The sequence below is a fragment of the Heterodontus francisci genome, chromosome 4 (assembly GCF_036365525.1).
Source record: "Heterodontus francisci isolate sHetFra1 chromosome 4, sHetFra1.hap1, whole genome shotgun sequence".
NCBI classification, from domain to species: Eukaryota; Metazoa; Chordata; class Chondrichthyes; order Heterodontiformes; family Heterodontidae; genus Heterodontus; species Heterodontus francisci.
In genome coordinates, this window is record NC_090374.1 from 11,747,690 (window position 1) to 11,768,096 (window position 20,407).

General features: G+C 43.7%; 1 protein-coding gene and 1 long non-coding RNA gene across 5 annotated transcripts in view; one reads left to right on the top strand and one right to left on the bottom strand.

The window, feature by feature from the left end:
• LOC137368889 (leukemia inhibitory factor receptor-like) overlaps nt 1-20,407 on the bottom strand; it is a 292,925-nt gene that overhangs the window by 215,845 nt on the left and 56,673 nt on the right. The window lies entirely within an intron of this gene.
• Nucleotides 1-20,407, top strand: part of LOC137368890 (uncharacterized) — a 54,741-nt gene that overhangs the window by 9,936 nt on the left and 24,398 nt on the right. For both annotated transcript variants that reach the window (XR_010974832.1, XR_010974833.1), the window contains exon 3: nt 5,422-5,647. This is a non-coding gene — a long non-coding RNA (uncharacterized lncRNA). The remainder of the gene's footprint in view (nt 1-5,421; nt 5,648-20,407) is intronic.

Sequence of the window (20,407 nt, forward strand, 5' to 3'; positions counted from 1 at the left end):
AGCTGGTATTAAGAGCATGCTCATCAGAGCTCAGCTTTGCTGGGTCAGCCACATGGATTGCATGGAGGATTCCGGCATACCAAAGGCTGTATTCTACAACCAGCTTAGCCAAGGAACCCTCACCACAGCACATCCCAAACTTAGATACAAAGACATTCTGAAAGCCAATCTCAGAGCCTGTAAGTTGGACCACACTACACGGGGAAAAAACAACCATGGACAGATCCAAATGGAGAAGTCTCTGCCATCAAGCAATCTCAACGTTTGAGGAGAACAGTCATTCCCTACAGAACAAGTGAGCACACCGCAAAGACAGTGCCTTCACCCACCCCTTCAACAGTGACTTCATATGCGATGTTTAAAATCAAATCTGCACATCAAGATTTGGTCTAACATCACACAAGACGACACCAACCTGGACAGTGAACAATCTGTTTCCTTGCTGAACACTCATCTGTCAAAGCGACGGGTGAATCTATCATAAATAGAGACTGCCAAGTAATGTTTTGGAGAAGTCAAGTGTGGAAGTAACAAAGTCATGCAAGAGGTTTCAGTGGAGGTGGGAAATGACGTAAGGGAAAACAGAGCTTGTTTTTGACATTGAATTAAAATAAAGGCCCATTCTCCACACACATATACATTCCTTGCTCTAATTAACATAATTATTTTTTTCAAACATATTTAAATAAATCAATTTCCCAGCACAGGCACATGGCCGAAAGGCCTCCTTCTGTACTCTATGATTCTTTATATCTGGCAATACTGCTTTCTTCCAACAGGATCTATGATTCTACGAGAATGTCTCATATTGAGCAATGACTCAAATTTGCAAATGTTACAGCCGACCTTGAATCCAATTTTAATTAAAATCTTAGATAAATATTTTCCAGCATCTTTTGCAGCGCAATTTCAGCCCAATCAGCAGAGGGTGGTGGAAAAAAGCCAATGGGGTCATATATTCCAATTGGTTTCAAAAAATTAACAAATAGTTGAGACAGCAACGCAAATTGCTTGCAGCTATGCTCAGAATAGAGAACACAAGCCCAAACACCCACGTGCACAAATCAGAGCATACAATATATCACTATACTATCTAAACCACAAACCGCATGCGTGTAGCCACTTCCCCAACTTGATCCTTACTACAGCATTCATAACTTCAGCAACGCTGTCACAATTTCTCTAGCCCCAATTCAAACACCTGATTCTATTCAGTTTAATACTGAACCTACTTTCAAATTCCAAATCATGTGATTTTTTTCCTAACATTTTTTAATATCTTCCCCCTTTCGCACATGCACCATAATTACAGCCAACAAAGCAAGCTGGCCCGTTCCCAAGCCTTTATCAGTACTGCTCTGAAAGTGGACATTACATGGGCCTCATTGCACGATCCGGGCAGACTATCACAGTGCAAGCTCTGGCAGGAGCGCTGGGCTAGAATTTCAGATACCAGTCAACGTACTATTTTACTGGATAGTGCATGATTTACCTCCCCCACCCCACTTCAGCTCGAATGCTGCACAGGCTCTCCCATCACATTATGGGGGAGAATTTAATTTAGATTTTTCTGGAGGAGTTGAGTGCTGCTGTTTTAAAACATCATTGAGTCATTCTCATAACACAGAAATAAAGAGGGGAGGCCCCCAACATTTGTTTTTGCATATAGTACAAGAGGTAGCTCCAGATCACTAAATCCGAAACACAGTTGGGTTTGTGTCCATGATCTACATGGCAGGATCAAATACAGATGTTGAACAAAAAAAATCAGAAGGAAGAAAAACACTGACGTGGCGCTGAGTCACTTTCTATAACAAAGATCGTTTGTACTGCCAAAGAACTAACTCTGATGCATGCAGAGGCAAAAATAAACTGCTATAGTTTACATACATTTTAACTGGGCCTTCTGAATCAGTGTATGATTAGAATGTCAGAAAATGCTATGAACCTCAAGGGCTTAGGCTCAGTTAATGTGCTGCCTGTTAACTCAGAATAAAATATTAACAGTTTCTTTGGTTCATAGGCTCTGCTGAGTCAGCTGCTCTCAGCCAGTGTGGCGACAGGGAATACTCCAACTGGCTTCAGCGTTCCTCGATCCAGGGAGAGAAAATATCAATCAGGCTTCACACTGATGATAATTCTCAATTGGTCTCTGCTGGACACTGAATGAGGTCAGGATTGGATTTAGCTGTGGTGCCTTGCCACATCTGAACAGCCTGCTTACACTCAAAAGCCAGCCGGACACCCCTGGGTAATGTTCCAGAGAATGCCCTGCACGTGAACCACATCCTGGCAGAAGTCTCTTCTTCAGCAGGAGGAGTTTGGGGAGGGAAGGGAAAACAAAATTAGAGAAAGGAAAAATGTTAAAACTGTGAAGTAGTTTCACAGACAAAAGACAAAGGCATTACAGGAGTGTTCCCCTTGCTGGTGTTTCAGATTACAGTGTTAGTTAATTACTTACTGATCATGTAATGGCAAGCAAAACTGTTCAACAGGTGCACAGCTGGTGAGACAAAAGCAGTTAATCCAGCAAACAAAATAATCAGCTATGCAATCAACTATCAATTTAATTAACAACATGAGGGGGGACAGGGGGGGGAACAGAGAGAGATGTGTAGGGTTTTAGGGAGAGAATTCCAAAACATGGGGGCTGGGTGGCTGAAGGTCAGGATGCCAATGATGGGACCAAGGAAGGAGTGAGTGATTGAACAAGAGTCTAGAGCCAGAGGAACAGCTTAGAAAGGGGTTGTAGGGCTGAAGAGCGTGACTGAGATGCTTATATAACAACTTTAATGTCGCTAAGTGGGAGCCAGTCCAGGTCGGAGCAAGAACAGGATCTTGGGCAGGCAAAGACATCGCCAAAGAGCTTCATTTCAAGAAGCATCATGCTGCTGGGGAAAGATGCGACAAGGCAGAGGGGTTTAGCAACAGAAAGCCAGAATAAGTGGTCAGATGACTGAAGGCTCTTCCACAGACAATGGAGCAGATGAGGGTGTTGGAAGACTAGCCCTGTTTAATTATAGAGAAAATCCATCTCTTGCACGTGAAGCCAGTACAGGCCAAAACCACACAGATCAGTGAATTTCAGCAGTCTGTTCCATGTCAGAGTTCACCTTTCTAGTACCAAAGGGATACGGCTGGGCAATCAGTCATCCACTAGCTTATGCAGGGAACAGCAGAAGAGCTGCCAGTACTTGGGACAGTCCTGCATATTGTCACCAAGAACACAATCACTGTGGCAGCTGCACCTTAACATTCTGCAGTAATCCCAAAAAGAATAGTCACACACCAATTTTCTTCTTGAAACTTTCTTCCAGACAATTTCATCGTACGAAACTCCGTACTTGGTATGCAGACTTTAAATGAAAAACCACCAACACTAGCTGAACCAAGATTGCCAGAGTGACCTGTAGGCCCCTTGATGCCAATACAATTTTATGCCTTTCTGTAATTCACAAACACCAAGTTCAACCTGCATCCTTTTCTCAAGCTTTTATATTAGTACGAGCAGAGACCCACAAAACATTTGCTTTTGCTTCTTTATTGCAAAAGTATTTCTTTAAATCCTCATCCCACGCCATCCCTCTCAAGCCATACCCATCCCACTGCTTTTATCCCTCTCATATCCCCATCCCTTCTTCCTTTGCCATCCTCATTCCCCAAGCCATCTCTCCCATGCCATCCATCCCCATCCAATACCCCCACCATCCCATGCTGCCCCCCATAGAGTTGCCTCCCAAGCCATGCCATCCACACACTCCTCCTCATGCTGTTTCCCCCTCCCATGCCGTCCCCTCCCTCCACACTCCCCAATCCCTCCAGACAGGGTATCCTTGTTGTTGAGCTCCCCTTGCCTTCCACCGTTCTTTTTCTCTCACAGCTAAAAGCCCCCATCCACTGCACTGCAGCTTGATGGCTTAATTTCTGACAGTTTCTGAGTGAAGAATGGAGTGAAAGAGGATTGTGCCTCAGCCCCAGTGTTTGGCATTTTCTTCTCCATGCTCCTGACCTTCGCCTTCCCTGCAGATATGGAAAGAGTCTACTGCACACCAAGTCGGACAGCAAGCTCTGCAATCTATGAAGGCTGAAACCAAAGACAAAAACACACCATGTCTTGATCAGAGAACTCTTTTATGCTGATTTTACGACGCTAGTCGCTCACATGGAAACTCAGCAACAAAGACTCATGAACTGTCTCTCTCATGCATGTACCTTGTTTTCCTTGATTGTACGCATCAGGAAAACGGTGGTCATGAGACAAGGTGTTGCATCTCTGCCCCTGATCACACTAAATAACACACCAGTGGAAGTGGTTAGCAGTGGGGGTCCACAGTGAGACAATCTTCCCCTTGATGCAGAGCTCAATACACACATAGGGAAAGCAGCTACCACCTTTGGCCTACTTGTGAAACGCACATAAAATAACACCAAGCTGATGGTTTATAAGGCCTGTGTTCTCAGCACCTTGCTGCATGGTTGTGAAATATGGGCAACTTACAGCTCCCAGGAAAAGCAGCTCAATAATTTCCATCTTCACTGTCGGCCGCGCATTATGGGTATAACCTGGCAGGACAAAATCACAAATGCAGCAGTCTTCTCAAAGGCAGAGCTCCCAAGTGTGCTGGTACTAATGAAACAGAGGTGGCTTCGGTGGATCGGACACATCCACAGGATGGAAGACGGTCACATACCCGAAGACCTTCAGTATGGCGACGTAGCCCCACGACCATTGGGGCGCCCAGATCTCCTGTTGAAATGTCTCCCATCTGTATGGGGGTGGGGGGTCAGTGGGGAGATGACCGGGGGAGGAAAGGGTCAGGGAGAGAGTAACATCAGATAATCAGATGGGAGAGTCATATCAGAGGGGCTCTGGTCTTTCCTGGGTACATGGGCTTTGGTAGTGGCTGGGGAACCAGGTTTGAGGCCTGTCCAGCCCGTCACCTGCAGAGTGTTCGGCCAGCCATAGAGACTTCAAAATTGTTCAAAAGAACAAATTATAACAATGGGGCTGTTTCACAACAGGTACTACTGTGACCCCCAAATTAACGCATTACATCCCTCACACGCTCCAGTGCCCCACGCACATCAGACGCCTCAATGTGTGCCAAGCTCCATCCACCAAATCAATCCACCGACCAATCAGAAAAGTACAGACAGACAAAAAACTGGGTATTGTTATAGATGTGACTTCAGTAATCTGAAAGTTACGCATGTATTTTTCTCTGTCCTTATGTTTTCCAATGCATTACATTACTATCCTTCTTAGAAGGCAGGGAAGGTAAGATCACCACCTTGAGCAGTGCTCAGTGACATTCTTTTAAATGAAGAATGTTATATGAATTCAAAGGAATGTTATTGTTAATTGCAGATGCTAGGCAATGCTGCTTGTTAACCAACAACAAAACATTTATAATTATGTAGTGCCTTTGATGTAATGAAATGTCCCAAAATCCTTCATGTTAATGGAAGATTGAAGGAGACCTCAAGTGTGGACCAAAGACAGCTGAAGGCTCTACCACTGGCATTGGAGCAGGGTGAGGAAGGAATGCAAAAGTAACCAAAGGTTGAAGAATGGAGGGTGAGCACTATTTTGCAAGCCTGGAGGAGGCTGCAGAAGTGAAAGGCCCCGGAGGAATTTGTAAACAAGGTGAGAATTTGAATTCAGTGAGAACCAATGGAGTTCAATAAGTTTTTATATTAACTACCTAGAAATTTTACGAATAGCTGATTTATACTTCTGTTTTATTCTTCATCAGTACAGCAGACCAACAATAGCCTGTATTTGTGTGGTACCTTTAATGTAGTAAAATGTCCCAAGCCGCTTCATAGGCGAATTACCAAACAAAATCTGATAATGAGCCACAAAGGAGGATATTAGGATACATGACCAAAACCTTGGTCAGAAAGATAGGTTTTAAGGAGCTTCTTAAAGGAGGAGGAAGAGGTAGAGAGGCTTAAGTAGGCAATTTCAGAGCTTAGTGCCTGAACAGCTCAAGATACAGCCACCAATGGTGGAGCGATTTAAATAAGCAATGCGCAAAAGGCCAGAATAGGAGGAGCAGAGATCTCAGAGGTTTGTAGGACCGGAAGAGCTTACAGACATAGAAAGGGGTGAGACAATAGGGGGTTTTGAAAATAAGGATGAGAATTTTTAAAATAGAGGTGTTGCTGGACTGGGATGTAGCTCAGCAAGTACAGGGATGAAGGATTAAAGCAACTCTGAGAGTTAAGATGCAAGCAGCACAGTTTCAGATGAACCCAAGTTCATGGAGGGTGGAAGATGGGAGGTCGGCGAGGAAAGAATTGGAATAGTCAAGTCTAAAGTATAGAGAATAGTAAAGCTTGGATCAGAATTAATTAGTAACAGCCGCCAAGCTAAATGAATGGGCTGAAAAATGTAAGCTAGTGAGCACAGAACACAAGAACAGAAGAAATAGAAGTAGACCATATGGCCTATCGAGCCTGCTCTGCCATTCAATACGATCATGGCTGATCTTGGGCTTCAATTTCACTTTCCTGCCCGCTCCCCATATCGCGTGATTCCCCGCAAGACCAAAAATCTATGTATCCCAGCCTTAAATGTATTCAATGATGGAGCCATTCACAACCCTCTGGGGTAGAGAATTCCAAAGATTCACAACCTTTTGAGTGTAGTAATTTCTCATCAGTCCTGAATGATTGACCCCTTATCCTGAGACTGTATCCCCGTGTTCCAGTTTTCCTGACCAGCAGGAACTCCTCTCAGCTTCTATCCAAAAAGCCCTTTCAGAATCTTGTGTGGCTCAATTAGATCGCCTCTCATTCTTCTAAACTCCAGGTAATAGAGGCCCAATTTACTCAGTCTCTCATCACAGGACAGCCCCCTCATCCCAGGGACCAATTCAGTAAATCTCTGCTACACTGCCTTCAGTGCAAGTATATCTGACCTTATATGTGGAGACCAAATCTGCACACAATGTTCCAGGTGCGGTTTCTGGAAAGCTTAAACGGGACTGGACAAAGTCAGCATGGGTTTACGAAAGGGAAATCTACTGGAGTTTTTTTGAGGATGTAACTAGTAGAATAGATAAGGGAGAACCAATGGATGTGGTGTATTTGGTTTTCAGAAAGCTTTTGATAAAGTCCCACATAAGAGGTTAGTGTGCAAAATTGAAGCACATGGAATTGGGAGTAATATACTGGCATGGATTGAGAATTGGTTGAAAGACAGAAAACAGAGTAGGAATAAACGGGTCTTTTTCCGGGTGGCAGACAGTGACTGGTGGGGTACCACAGGGATCATTGCTTGGGCCACAGCTATTCACAATATATATTAATGAATTGGGTGAGGGAACTAAATGTAACATTTCCAAGTTTGCAGAAGACACAAAACTGGGAGGGAATGTGAGCTGTGAGGAGGATGCAAAGAGGCTCCAATGTGATTTGGACAAGTTGGGAGAGTGGGCAAATGCATGGCAGATGCAGTATAACGTGGATAAATATGAGGTTATCCACTTCGGTTGTAAAAACAGAAAGGCAGATTATCTGAATAGTGATAGACTGAGAAAGGGGGAGGTGCAACGAGACCTGGGTGTACACCAGTCGCTGAAAGCAAGCATTCAGGTGCAGCAAGCACTTAGGAAGGCGAATGGTATGTTGGCCTTCATTGCAAGAGGATTTCAGTACAGGAGCAAGGATGTCTTACTACAGTTATACAGGACCTTGGTGAGACCACATCTGGAGTATTGTGTGCAATTTTGGTCTCCTTATCTGAGGAAGGATGTTCTTGCCATGGAGGGAGTGAAATGAAGATTTACTAGGCTGAATCCTAGGATGGCAGGATTGACGTACGAGGAGAGATTGGGTCTACTAGGCCTATATTCAATAGAGTTTAGAAGAATGAGGGGGGATCTCATAGAAACCTATAAAATTCTAACAGGACTAGATGGCTAGATGCAGGGAGGATGTTCCCGATGGTTGGGGAATCCAGAACCAGGGGTCACAGTCTCAGGATAGGGGATATGCCATTTAGAACTGAGATGAGGAGAAATTTCTTCACTCAGAGGGTGGTGAACCTGTGGAATTCTCTATCGCAAAAGGCAGTGGAGGCCAAGTCATTAAATATATTTAAGAAGGAGAAAGATATATTTCTTAATGCCAAAGTGATCAAGGGATAGGGGAGAAAGCGGGAACAGGGTACTGAATTAGACGATCAGCCATGGTCTTTTTTGAATGGTGGAGCAGGCCCGAAGGGTCAAATGGCCTACTCCTGCTCCTATTTTTATGTTTCTATGTCTCACCAAAGCCCTGTACAATTTTAGTAAGACTTCTTTATTCCTGTACTCCAATCCCCTTGCAATAAAGGCCAACATGCCATTTGCCTTCCTAATAGTCTGCTGCATTAATAGTCCTAATAGTCTGCCCCCAAGTCTCTCTGAACATCAACACTTAGCAGTTTCACACCTTTCAAAACATATTCTGCTTTTCATGACCAAGTGAACAACTTCACACTATACATGATACTCCTTCTGCCATCTTGTTGCTCACTCACTTAGAACCATAGAAAAATTATGGCACAGCAGGAGGCCATTCAGCGTGTCGCGTCCGTGCCAGCCGAAAAAACTAGCTGCCCAATCTAATCACACCTTCCGGCACCTGGTCCATAGCCTTGCTGGTTGCAGCACTTCAGGTGCATATCCAGGTACCTTTTAAAAGAACTGTAGGTTTCTGCCTCCACCACCGTTCCTGGCAGTGAATTCCAGACACCCACCACCCTCTCGGTGGAAAAGTTTTTCCTCATGTTCCCTCTAATCCTTCTAGCAATCAGCTTAAATCTATGCCCCCTGGTAATTGACCTCTCCGCTAGGGGAAACAGGTTCTTCCTGTCTGCTCTATCTAGGCCCCTCATAATTTTGTACACCTCAATTAAGTCACCCCTCAGGTTAGCTGTAGGCTGCAGGAAGATACTGATGGTCTGGTCAGATGGGCAGAAAAGTGGCAAATGGAATTCAACTTGGAGAAGTGCGAGGTGATGCATTTGGGGAAGTCAAACAAGGCAAAGGAATACACTATTAATGGGAAAATACTGAGAAGTGCAGAGAAAGTAAGGGACCTTGGAGTGAATGTCCACAGATCCCTGAAGGAGGCAGGACAGGTCAATAAGGTGGTTAAGAAGGCATATGGAATCCTTTCATTTATTAGCTGAAGTATAGAATACAAGAGCAGGGAGTTTATGCTGGAACTGTATAACTCATTGGTTAGGCCAAAACTTGAGTACTGTGTGCAGTTCTGGTCACCTCATTACAGAAAGGATGTAATTGCACTTGCCAGGACTGGAAAAATGCAGCTATGAGGAAAGATTGGATAGACTGGGGCTGCTCTCCTTGGAACAGAGGGGAGGGGAGAAGGCTAAGGGGAGATCTGATTGAAATGTACAAAATTTTGAGGGGCCTGGTTAGAGTGGAGGTGAAAGGTCTTAGCAGAGAGGTCAGTGATGAGATTTAAAGTGACTGCTAGAAAAAGTAGAAGGGAGATGAGAGAAAACTTTTTCACCCAGAGGGTGTTGATGGTTTGCAGCTCACTGCCTGGAAGGGTGGTTGAGGCAGAGACCCTCAACTCATTGAAAAGGAGTCTGGATATGCACCTCAAATGCAGGGCTACGGAACAAATGCTGGAAGGTGGGATTAGAATAGGTGGATTGTTTTTCGGCTGGCACAGACACGATGGGCCGAGTGGCCTCTTGCTGTGCGTAGGACTTCCTATGATTCTCAGCCTCCCCTGTTCTAAGGAAAACAATCCTAGCCGATCCAATCTTTCCTCATAACTGCAACTTTCGAGCCAGGGCAACATTCTTGTAACTCTCTCCAGAGCAATCATGTCCTTTCAACAATGTGGTTACCAGAACTGTACGCAATAGTCCAACTGTGGCCGAACCAGCGTTTTATACAGTTCCAGCATTACATCCCTGCTTTTGTATTCTATATCATGGCCAATAAAGGAAAGTATTCCATATGCCTTCTTCACCACTCTATCTACCTGTCCTGCCACCTTCAGGGACCTATGGGCATGCACTCCAAGGTCTCTCACCTCTTCTACCCCTCTCAATATCCTTCCGTTTATTGTGTATTCCCTCGCTTTATTGGCCCTCCCCAAATGTATTACCTCACACGTATCTGGATTGAATTCCAGTTGCCACTTTTCCGCCAACTCAACCAAACCACTGATATCTTTCTGGAGTCTGCGGCTATCCTCTTCACTATCAACTACATGGCCAATTTCTGTGTCATCTGCAAATTTCCCAATCATGCCTCCCACATTTAAGTACAAATTATTAATATATACCACAAACAGCAAGGGACCCAACACTAAGCCCTGTGGAATGCCACTTCAAACAGCTTTCCATTCACAAAAACATCCATCAACGACTACCCTTTGTTTCCTGTCCCTGAGCCAATTCTGAATCCAACCTGCCACATTCCCCAGCATCCCAGGCTTTCATTTTACTGATCAGTCTGCCATGCGGGGCCTTGTCAAATGCCTTTCTAAAATCCATGTAGACCACATCCACTGCACTACCCTCATCAATCCTTCTTGTTACTTCCTCAAAAAATTCAATCAAGTTAGTAACACATGACCCTCCCTTAACAAATCCATGCTGACTATTTCTGATTAATCCGTGCCTTTCTAAGTGGCAGTTTATCCTGTCACTCAGAATAGATTCTAACAATTTACTCACCACTTAACCCGTCTATATCTCTTTGCAGCCCCTCTACATCCTCCCCACAGCTTACCTTTCCACCGAGCTTTGTATCATCAGCAAACTTAGATACATTACTCTCTGTCTCTTTATCCAAGTCATTAATATAGAGAAGTGGAAGACCCCATTCCACACATTCCAGCTGTAGCAAAGTGTATTTCAGGTGCTAGATAAGACACTTTCTGTCAACCACACATATTGAACAAACAACATAATCCTGAAATGTTCAAGCATTTTGGCTCCATCAGCCACTTATACGTGTACCACTTAGCCTCACAGGCCACATATAAAGTTTAAATCCATGTTCCCATTAATGTGTCCAAGTTGCTGATACAAACAGATCTAGGCGCTCTGATTTAGGATTTATTCATCACTTATAACAGTTCTTTCCAAACCTGCAGACCCAAACATCAAAGCCCATTACAAGGAAATACAAACATAATTGGAAAAAAGTTGGCTATGCTTTGCAGACCATGGCCAAGACTCAAGGGCCATGCGGTTTGGATACTTTGACATAACCTATTTTTGATTTATGCCACTTTAAAAAAAAAACTTCGTTCAAAGTATTCAGTGGCTTTGCAATCAATGTATTCTTTCCAATTATACGTCATTCCAATATTTCACAAAACTCAAGCTAGCATTTGTGGACTAGCACACTACTGACCATAATAGAACATGCCATTACACTCATAATATCATAAGTTCCTTGAGGTAGCAGGGAGGAGATAATAATCAAGCTGATGCTAAGTACATGCACTGTCACGGAACAGTATTTAACAAGTCCAGGGAACCCTGGATGTCAGGGGACATAGAGGATTGGATAAGAAAAGAAAAGGAGATTGATAGCAGGTTCAGAGTGCTGAAAACAGCGGAGGCGCTACAGGAGTATAGAAAGTGTAGGGGGGTACTTAAAAAAGTAAATGGGAGAGCAAAGAGGGGACATGAAAAAACACTGGCAGGCAAGATAAAGGAAAATCCCAAGGCGTTTTGTAAGTATATTAAGGACAAGAGGACGAGGGAAAAAGTAGGGCCCATTTGGGACCAAAGTGGCAATCTGTGGGTGGAGCCGGAGGACATAGGTGAGGTTTTAAATGATTACTTTTCATCTGTGTTCACTATGCAGAAGGACGATGTCGGTGTAGAGATCAGGGAGGGGGATTGTGATATACTTGTACAAATTAGCATCGAAAGGGAGGAAGTATTAGCTATTTTAGCAGGCTTAAAAGTGGATAAATCCCCAGGCCCAGATGAGATGTACCCCAGGCTGTTATGTGAGGCAAGGGAGGAGATAGCAGGGGCTCTGAAACAAATTTTCAAATCCTCTCTGGCCACAGGAGAGGGACCAGAGGACTGGAGGACAGCGAATGTGGTACCATTATTCAAGAAGGATAGCAGGAATAAACCAGGTAATTACAGGCCGGTGAGTCTAACATCAGTGGTTGGGAAACTATTGGAAAAAATTCTGAGGGACAGGATTAATCTCCACTTGGAGAGGCAGGGATTAATCAGGAAAGTCAGCATGGCTTTGTCAGGGGGAGATCGTGTCTAACTAACTTGATTGAATTTTTCCAGGAGGTGACTAGATGTGCAGATGAGGGTAAAGCAGTTGATGTAGCTAACATGGACTTCAGTAAGGCTTTTGATAAGGTCCCGCATGGGAGATTGGTTAAGAAGGGCAATTTGGCAAATTGGATCCAAAATTGGCTTAGTGGCAAGAGGCAGAGGGTGATGGTCGAGGGCTGATTCTGCGAGTGGAAGCCTGTGACCAGTGGTGTACCGCAGGTATCGGTGCTGGGACCCTTGCTGTTTGTAGTGTACATTGATGATTTAGACGTGAATATAGGAGGTATGATCAGTAAGTTCACAGATGACATGAAAATTGGTGGTGTCGTAAATAGTGAGGAAGAAAGCCTTAGACTACAGGATGATATAGTTGGGCTGGTAACATGGGCGGAGCAGTGGCAAATGGAATTTATTATATTTTTATTCTATTTTATTTAGAGATACAGCACTGAAACAGGCCCTTCGGCCCACTGAGTCTGTGCTGACCATCAACCACCCATTTATACTAATCCTACACTAAGCCCATATTCCTACCACATCCCCACCTGTCCCTATATTCCCCTATCTATACTAGTGGCAATTTATAATGGTTAATTTACCTATCAACCTGCAAGTCTTTGGCTGTGGGAGGAAACTGGAGCACCCGGCGAAAACCCACGCAGACACAGGGAGAACTTGCAAACTCCACACAGGCAGTACCCAGAATTGAACCCGACTCGCTGGAGCTGTGAGGCTGCCACTGTGGCGTTCGGCGAATCCGGAGAAGTGGGAGGTGATGCATTTTGGGAGGACTAACAAGGCAAGGGAATATACAATGGATGGTAGGACATTAGGAAATACAGAAGGTCAGAGGGACCTTGGTGTACTAGTCCATAGATCACTGAAGGCAGCAGCACAGTTAGATAAGGTGGTTCGGAAGGCATATGGGATACTTGCTTTTATTAGCCGAAGCATAGAATACAAGAGTAGGGAGGTTATGATGGAGCTGTATCAAAAGCTAGTTAGGCCACAGCTGGAGTACTGTATACAGTCCTGGGCACCACATTATAGGACGGATGTGACTGCACTGGAGAGGGTGCAGAGGAGATTCACCAGGATGTTGCCTGGGCTGGAGCATTTCAGCTATGAAGAGAGACTGAAAAGTCTAGGGTTGTTTTCCTTAGAGCAGAGAAGGCTGAGGGGGGACATAATTGAGGTATACAAAATTAAGAGGGGCATTGATAGATTAGATAGGAAGAAACCTTTTCCCTTCGCGGAGGGGTCAATAACCAGGGGCCATGGGTTGTAAGGAGCAGGAGGTTTAGAAGGGATTTGAGGAAAAAGATTTTCACCCAGAGGGTGGTTGGAATCTGGAACACACTGCCTGAAGAGGTGGTAGAGGCAGGAACCCTCACAACATTTAAGAAGTATTTAGATGAGCACTTGAAATGCCATAGCATACAAGGCTATGGGCCAAGTGCTGGAAAATGGGATTAGAATAGGTAGGTGCTTGATGGCCGGCACAGACACGATGGGCTGAAGGGCCTGTTTCTATGCTGTATGACTATGAGAGAGAAGCTTTTGGATTTCTGAGGCACAGTGTGCCAACTGCACTTCTTACCTCAGCCACAGCAGGAGGGAGAGGTCACATGGTATAATGTTTCAATTTGACTGTGTAGAAATTTGGCAAAAACCGGCTGAAACCAGTTTTGAGTGACTCTCCAGCAAAGCATGCTACTGAAAAGAGCTGTCTATTTTTCTCAGCAAGAATTCTACAAGGAGCTACAGGCCAAGTTAATTGACTAAGGAGGAAATAACCCTTTGAAGAGACCATCTGTATTACTGAAGTAAAGTTTTAACTGAGAGACTGTAGTTTTTTTTTAATTCAAGTTGACCTATTGCTGCGCTCATCATTGAAAGAAGTGTTTGATGCCTGCAGCAGCCCAAGTGTTTTGAATGCCCATCAAGAACAGATTGTTTCATCAAATCCGTGTGGAGATTTTGAGTAGTATTTGATTATTTTCACATTCGAATACTTCACCCAATAGGAATCTAACCCACAAAGATTTATTCTCAGGAAAGAGCAAATTTTTTAAAACACCACTTTTAAAACAGGTTAACTGATGTTTTGAATGTGTGCGTTTGAATGGGGGAGTTAGGTTAAAGTAAGAAGTTATAAGGTCTTCAGACATAGGTTTATCTTAAATAAAAACAAGAAATGCTGGAAATACTCAGCAGGTCTGGCAGCATCTGTGGAGAGAGAAGCAGAGTTAATGTTTCGGGTCAGTGACCCTTCTTCGGCTTTTATTATAGGTTTATCTTAATAGTGTTTAAGATTTAGTTTTAATGAATAGTTAATTTGTTGTTGTCTAAAGATACCTGGTTTGGTCTGTTTTATTCTGGGGTTACTAGTGTTTAATTTGGCTGTTTTCCTTTTGGGTGGGAAAACATTAATAATATGCTGCGACCTGTGGAGTGATGGGACTGAACTGACAGTGCGTTGCTCCCGCTGCAGTCGTACAGCACACAGAGGTCAAAGCAACTCACTTATAATGGCTTGGCAAGAACTCTTATTTTTCCCTGTCTTTGGATTAAGTGTTTTATACCTTTCAATTGTCAGACATTTAAATGTTGATGTCACGTGACACTTCAACATGCAGATTTAAAATTGCAGAATTTTATATCATAGAAGAAGCCATTTGTCCCACTTTGCTCACTACATTAGAATTTACAACGCAAAAACAGGCTAAATTTTAATCCTTTACACAAGCGATAGTCCCAATCCCATGTACCGGACATGGGGGTAAGAAAGCTATAAAATTAGAGACATTCCCCTGCCCATTTTAGGTAAGATGAGTAAATGGAGCTGAGGTACATATTAATTGAATGGCAGAACGGTCTCAAGAGGCTGGCTGGCTTTCTCCTATTCCTACGAAATTTTTCTGTGTCACACATTTAGCCACTTTCCTTTTAAAAGCTATTATAGATTCTATTTCTGGTATGGCATTCCATTCCCTAACAATCCTGTCATACAAGTTCATCTAACCTCACCCTTCATTTTGTTGATTATCTTGAATTTTCACCTTTCAGTTACAAACTTCACTAATCTGCAGTGTTAGACATGCCTCTCCCATCTTCTTCCAAACCCATTTTTCATTTGATATTTCCCCTTTTTATGAGTAGGAATTTCAGCAATTGGCTGAACTATGGATTCTCAGAATCAATACAGGAAGAAACTGTGGCTTTAAATTCCTGGGAAAGAAACAGAATTCCAACTCCTCAAACCTCCACCCACTCAGTTAATTATACATTACACATTTGTTTGCAATTCTGGCAATACTAATAAGGAGGAATATCGCACCGGTCCACCAGAATTCTGTCACTTCTAGAGTAAGCTGTTTTAGTGGATGTTGAATTGAAAGAAGTTCCCAAAAATTGGTGCTTACATGTTCAAATTTTGAATTCTTTTTAATCATTTTCCACACCTTTCAGCAGAGGGAGAAGCTATGCCTGATTAATCCTTCCCTTGTCCAGATAAGGCTGCTGAGGCCAACTGCAATAAAATCTTCTGGCCCATACTCCACTCTTACTACGTTTACCAGAATGATGCCAGAACTGAAAGGTTACAACAATCAGGAAAGACTGAGCAGACTTGGGCTCTTTTCCTGAGAAAAGAGAAGGCCGAGGGGTGACCTGCTAGAAGTCTTTAACATAATGAAAGGGTTTCATCAGGTAGACATGGAGAAGATGTTTCCACATTGCCAGAACCAAGGGCCATAAAAATAAGATAGTAACTAATAATTCTGATACAGAATTCAAGAGAAACTTCTTTACTTAAAGGGTGGTGAGAACGTGGAACTTGTTGCAAGATGTAATTGAAGGGATTGACATCGATGCATTCAAGGGGAAGCTAGATAAGCACATGAGGGAGAGAGGACAAGAATATGTTGAAGGGGTTACATGAAGGTTGGAAGGAGGCTAGTGTGGATCATAAATACCAGCACGGACCAGTTGTGTTCAATGGCCTACTAGTGCGCTGTAAATACTTTGTAGGAACATGAATGTAATAACATGGCACCAAAAAGGTTTTATTTTAATCAAATTTACATTAGTGAGCTATTAGGTTTTCCAGCACTGTAGAGGAAATTAGGTGGTACTCCTCTATCTTACTGTTTCATATACATTTCTCAGTCTTTGCCTTCAAGGCCAGACTTTTGGAACAGATCAAGACCTTCAAGTGAAAACTTTAATTAAGCTATAAAAAGACACAAAAGATAATTCAACTAACAAATAGTGATAAATATTTACAGATATTGTGAAATGTTAACGTTAGAATTTTTTTAAAATAGGTTTAAACCCTTATTTTGGGCATTATAAATTTTAGCTACTGAGAAAATAGGGCAGGTGAAAAAAATCAGTTCGCGTCTGAAGCAGTGCTATAAGCAAACCTGCAAAAAAAAACATTACAGCTACTTCTAAGGAACACATCGCTTGTGACAGTGAGTTTTATTTAGGAAGTCCACTCAGAACAAGAAGCTTAAAGTGCAAGGGTTTAAACATACAAGTTTTTCACTGACAGTCCGAGTGTGCCTCTAATGATAGACTGAAGGTCTCTGTTGCATTGTTTATGATTGGCATCCTGCCAACTGTAAGAAATGATGGACATGCAGCAAATAATCCATTTAGATAGGGTGTCTTTTCTTGGTGCACCTTTGCTGATGGCTGTGAAGTCCAATCCTTGAGAGGCAGTGGTTAGCACCGCAGCCTCACAGCTCCAGTGACCATGGTTCAATTCTGGGTACTGCCTGTGCGGAGTTTGCAAGTTCTCCCTGTGACCATGTGGGTTTTCGCCGGGTGCTCCGGTTTCCTCCCACAGCCAAAGACTTGCAGGTTGATAGGTAAATTGGCCATTATAAATTGCCCCTAATATAGGTAGGTGGTAGGGGAATTGAGGGAAGGTGGGGATGTGAGAGGGTAATGGGATTAATGTAGGATTAGTATAATGGGTGGTTGATGGTCGGCAGAGACTCGGTGGGCCTGTTTCAGTGCTGTATCTCTAAATAAATAAATAAAGTATTGCACATGAAGCTGCCAAGTGATGCTTTGAGTTGGTGTTTTTTTGACATTGGCGCCTGTTGCCAAGCTGCTGTAGCAACTGGTCATTGTGGTAGTGCACACCAGTCCACAAGAGGTGTCGCCATTTCCTTCTTTCGCCACCTAATGACTCCCAGGTGCAAAAGTCGACATTGAGAGCCTTCACGTCACGTTTGCAAGCAGCCTTGAATCGGAGCTTTTGTGCGCCCCGCTTGTCTGGCCCCGGCTACCTCACCATATTGAAGATCCTCAGGCACGCAACCGTCTTCCATTCTGCAAATGTGTCCGATCCACTGAAACCGCCTCTGTTTGACTAGTGCCAACACACTTGAGAGCTCTGCCTTTGAGAGGACTGCCGCATTTGTGATTTTGCCCTGCCAGGATACACCCATAATGCGCCGCAGACAGTGAAGATGGAAATTATTGAACGTCTTTTCCTGATAGCTGTAAGTTGCCCACGTTTCACAGCCATACAGCAAGGCATTGATAACACAGGCCTTATAAACCATCAGCTTTGTCTTAAGGGTCAGCTTGATGTTATTCTATGCACGTTTCACAAGTAGGCCAAAGGTGGTAGCTGCTTTGCCTATGCGTGTATTGGGCTCTGCATCAAGGTACAAATTGTCTGTCACAGTGGACCCAAGGAAGCAGAGTTTGCTCACCACTTGCAGTGGGGTGTTACTAAGTGTGATCAGGGTCCGAGATGCAACACCTTGCCCCAAGACCACGGTTTTCTTGACGCATATAGTCAAAGAGAACAAGTTACACGCATGGGAGAGACAGTCCATGCATCTTTGTAGCTGAGTTTCTGTGTGAGCGATGAGCGCAGCATCATCAGCATAGTGGAGTGCTCTGATCAGGACGTGATGTGTTTTTGTCTTCGGATTCAGCCTTGATAAGAGTGTAGAGCTTGCCTTCTGACCTAGTGTGCAAGTAGACTCCTTCCATACCTGCAGAGAGGGCAAAGGTCAGGAGCATGGAGAAGATGATGCCAAACAGAATGTGGGCTAGGACACAACCTTCTTTCACTCCATTCTTCACTCCAATTATGTCGGAAGTGGAGCCATCAAACTGTGCAGTGCAGTGCATGTTGTTATGGAAGGAGCGGATAAGACAGAGGAGCTTTGGTGGACAGCCAATTTTCCCCAAAATCTTGTACAGCCCTGCTCTGTTGCATTGTGACGCTATACATATATCAACGAGGGCATGTGCTTGCAGTATATATTGTCAGCTTTGATCCATGGCAGGTTAGTTGCCTCTATGGGTCCAAGCCCCAGTCCAGGATATTAACATATATTTTAGGTTGACACTCTAGTGCAGTGCTAAGGGAGTGCGGTATTGTCCAAGCTGTCAGCTTGTGGATAAGACATTAAACTTATCTACCTGTTCAGGTGGACATTAAAAGTCCCATGACACTATTCAAAGAAGCGGGTATTCTATTTCCACTGGTTTCTTAACAACATTTTTCCCTCAACTACCACCTCTAACTACTCACTCATCTCATTTGGTCTGGGTGTACTTCTACATGAATCACTCAAGGTTAACATGCAGGTACAGCAAGCACTTAGGAAGGCAAAAGGTTATTTAGTTTTTGTTACAAAAGAGATTAGAGTATAACAGTAAAGAATTCTTACTACAATTACACAGGGCATTGGGGTAAGGCAACACCTGGAGTACTGAGAGAAGATTTAGTCTCCTTAACTACAGGAGGAATACTTGTCTGAGAGGGAATGCAACAACGATTCACTGGACTGGTTCCTGGGATGAGGGGATTGTGAGGAGAGACTGAGTAGACGAGGCCTATATTCCCTCAGATTTAGGAGAATGAGAGGCACAGTGGCGCAGTGGTTAGCACAGCAGCCTCACAGCTCCAGGGACCCGGGTTCGATTCCGGGTACTGCCTGTGTGGAGTTTGCAAGTTCTCCCTGTGTCTGCATGGGTTTTCTCCGGGTGCTCCGGTTTCCTCCCACAAGCCAAAAGACTTGCAGGTTGATAGGTAAATTGGCCATTATAAATTGTCACCAGTATAGGTAGGGAAATGTAGGGACAGGTGGGGATGTTTGGTAGGAATATGGGATTAGTGTAGGATTAGTATAAATGGATGGTTGATGTTCGGCACAGACTCGGTGGGCCGAAGGGCCTGTTTCAGTGCTGTATCTCTAATCTAATCTAATCTAATTGAAACATATAAAATTCTTAAGGGACTTGAAAGGATAGATGCTGAGAAAATGTTTCCCCTGGCTGGGGAATCTAGAATACAGGAACAGTCTCAGAATAAAGGGTCGGCCATTTGGGACTGAAATGAAGAGAAATTTCTCCACTCAAAGGGTTGTGAATCTTTGGAATCCTTTTCCCCGGACAGCTGTGGATGCTTAGTCTGTCAGCATATTCAAGACAGAGGTGGATAGCTTTTAGGGTACGAAGGGAATTAAAGGATATGGGGATAGTGTGGGAAGGTGGAGTTGAGGCCGATGAATGGCAGAGGAGGCTTGAAGAGCCAAATGACCAACTCCTGCTCCTACTTCTTATGTCCTTTGTGAGACCTTAGTGTGTGCTAGCTAATTGGCTGCCATCTACAAAATAGTGCATACACTGCCAAAGTGATCCCTTGAAATGTCATGAGGATGTGGGAAGTGTTATAGAAATGCAAGTTCCTTCCTTGCTAAAGTCACACGTAGAAATGAATCAGTATCACACATGCAGGAAACCCCTAATCCCCTATTCATCATTAGAATTTTCATTAAAGAGGTACGTAATTGCTTTCTGAATGATGCTTATTGAGGACAATCAATTTGATAGATCAATCTAACCAAAACAGATGTTAATATTTTGCTGTAACTTCGTAAGGGCCCAACTGCTAAATGTCATGCATTCAAACCAGAAAGTTCCTGTCTTGAGCCAAGTTAGTTACTGAGTTAGCTAATCTCAGGCAAGGTCGTAGCTGAATTGACAAAGCAAAATACAGCAGATGCTGGAACTCTGAAATGCGAACAGCAAGTGCCAGAAATAATCAGCAGTTCTGGCAGCATCTGTGTA